This window comes from Leuciscus leuciscus, assembly GCF_965113295.1.
Source record: "Leuciscus leuciscus genome assembly, chromosome: 6".
Lineage (NCBI taxonomy): Eukaryota > Metazoa > Chordata > Actinopteri > Cypriniformes > Leuciscidae > Leuciscus > Leuciscus leuciscus.
The window spans coordinates 1475437-1478126 of record NC_138730.1 but is presented as its reverse complement, the minus strand read 5'-3'; the positions used below and the strand labels follow the sequence as shown (position 1 = coordinate 1478126).

The 2690-nt window shown below is 40.8% G+C and overlaps 1 long non-coding RNA gene across 1 annotated transcript; it reads left to right on the top strand.

Moving 5' to 3' along the window:
- Positions 1-641: 641 nt before the first annotated feature.
- LOC309502048 lies at positions 642-2421 on the top strand. The gene is made up of 4 exons (XR_014207091.1): positions 642-802; positions 870-932; positions 998-1108; positions 1179-2421. It is a non-coding gene; the product is annotated as an uncharacterized lncRNA (long non-coding RNA).
- The last annotated feature ends 269 nt before the right edge of the window (positions 2422-2690 follow it).

Here is a 2690-nt window from a genome sequence, read left to right as displayed (position 1 = left end):
ATGTAAATGTAAATTTAGTTTCATATTTATGTTTAAATATTATAGGCTAATGTTATTTTTTTATTTAATCAATGTTGATTATGAAAGTGAGCGTATGCAGCATGAGAAAGATAAAGATACATCATGAGATGCGCAATATGACGAGACATGGACGTAAGACATGATTTTGACCACTTCATTGAGTTTTGTTTTGTAGAAAGACTATTTTTAAAAGATTTTCGTTTTGTATAAATTGTATCTTAATTTTGATCAATGTTTTATCAACCAATTGCCTGTATTTAATAAATAAGAAGCAAATATATAGAAGACAATGTAATAAGGCGCCGGCACAATCACTTGCATTGCACGTGAACTGGAGGGCGTCGAAACTCAGTTTGTGCCTCACAGATTTGAGAAATATAGGCTATATATTATAGAAAGCTTGAAATGTCTACTTTTAAACGAAACTATTCAAAACGAAAAGAAATAGGCTACTCTCTGATTATGTAATCCATATGAAATAATGTGCATTTCACATGCATTTCTCTCTGGCGTTCATGGTGAGTCCGCATCGCGAACTTCATCTTTGCAGCGACACAGAAAACACCAGTTTATTAATAAACAATTAAATGTCTCCTTGCTATTGTGGCCGGATAAGTGATTTGGCCTGCCGATTGGTCTTTGTTGAGTGGGGCTTTGATACTCCAATAAGGGGGAAGCAGCCGTACTATTTAAGGACCTTTATTTTGACGGGCTCACAGGTCCTTGTAGGTCAGTGCTCCTCACTTCCTGGCATTTTGTTTCGGTTCTCGGTCCCCTTAAGGTATGTTTGCACTCTCTTTCTGCAGTGTAAATACACGGATTACTTTAGTAATGTGCTTCATTTATAGTTTATTTATAGCTGGGCTGGTGGCGATGGCATGGTAACAGTTTTCTGGCGGAGTTGCTTTCAGGTACGTTGATATATACATCCTAAGCTCTATCGCTGTGTTTGGGGTAATTATCATGTCACATGTAGCAGTAAGAACGCGTTGGCAGATGCGGGTGAACGCTGGCCAGTAAACAGAGCCGCAGCACCGGTTGTGAGTAACCATACAACGTTGCGTTCGATCATGGTTTTACCTAAACTGTAAGTAACCTCTCCCTTGTTCACACTCGGGGTTCGGGACATATAAGTGACTTGTGTTTCGTTGTTGAAGGTGAATGGAGAATGGATCATCGCAGTCTCTAATCCATAGTGGAAAACGCTGCACGCGACGCCGCTGCTGTTTTGCTTCCCGGAAATGTTTTCTCAGTTAAATTTGTTTAGTTTATTTGTGCTGTTGGACTAACGCCTGGTGATTATATGGCTGGTATGGTGGAAGGCTAGTTCTCTAGCTTTGCGTCTGCCCGGCTGCTTACCAGGGTTATTTAGTTTTGTTTATATAGTTTATTTTATTTTATTATTTTTTTGCCAGGTTGTTTTCTATATTGTTTATTTTGAATTTTGGTTTTGTCTAACAGTGGGTTTACTTTGTGGTAAATTCTGTTTTGTGTGATTACTTGTGGCATTTTCCTTGTTTATAATTATAATATAAGTTTGTGTTTGTTTTCCTTTCCTCCCCGGTCCTGTTATTTTTGTGCCACTAGTTGCTGATTGTCAGCTTGAGCGGCGGAAGGCACCGTTAGTGGGCTGGAGTATTATAGCTGCCATATCGGGTGGCTTTACTTTAGTTTCTTTTCATTATTTTGTGTATTTTATTTTGATTGTTACTACGAGTCCCTTTTCTTCTCTCTCCAGGAGCCAGTGAGGATTTGGCGTGGAACGGGGGAGGCTAGCTGCTTCATTCGAGTGTTGTGTTACACCGTGTGCTACCCCGTGTGCTGTGTGTGCTGACAACACGTCCTTATGGTGTGGGTGTGCTGGTTTGATTTGCGGTGACTTGAGGTGGATTTGGACAACCTCTGGGATTGCAGCCGGCCTGCCCTGTTCCCGCCAAGCTTGGCTCGGAGGAAGTATTTGTTATGTGTGAGTCCTGAGAGCGAGTTTTATTGGTGCTGATCATTTTATAATAAAGTATTTTTGTATTGTCCCTCATGTCTCCTGTTCTCTGCCTGTCCAAATGGTAACACTTACCTGTGTGTCTTTCGTGGGAGTTATTTCCCTGGTGCCCCCCAGTGTGGCGTAGTCGGATTAAAATTAGAGATTTACTGTTCCCTCAACTTGAGTTAACGCCACACTATTTTTGACACATTCATACTTTTGCCGGTTCTTTGTGGCAATCTTTACGCGTGCGGCCGTGCGCTTGAGTGCGGCTATATTATGTACACGCTCATTATCCTGTATATAGCCTATTTAAGTAATACAATTAATATAAAGGGGCGATTTGTCCACTAATGGCTTAAATGAACAACTACTAGTCGACTAGAAGAAAACTTTAGTCGGAGGCAGCCCTTATTCCACATATTTTCGAACCAGCAGGCCGTTCTGGGTTGAGCGAGCGACCCTGAGCGGAATGAGCGAGGGAGCGGAATATTCAGAAATGCGTTCAATCTCCGCTCACGAGCTCTGATCTGAACAAAGCATGACAAATTCAAACTTTATTTCATTTTCTCCGTAGCTTGAACACTCACTACATTAGGCATAAGAGAGTTAGTTAACGCTGTCCATTTATTTATTTTTATTTCACATTTTAAAAGTACAATATTATGTTAGTCCACAGCCCCCCACT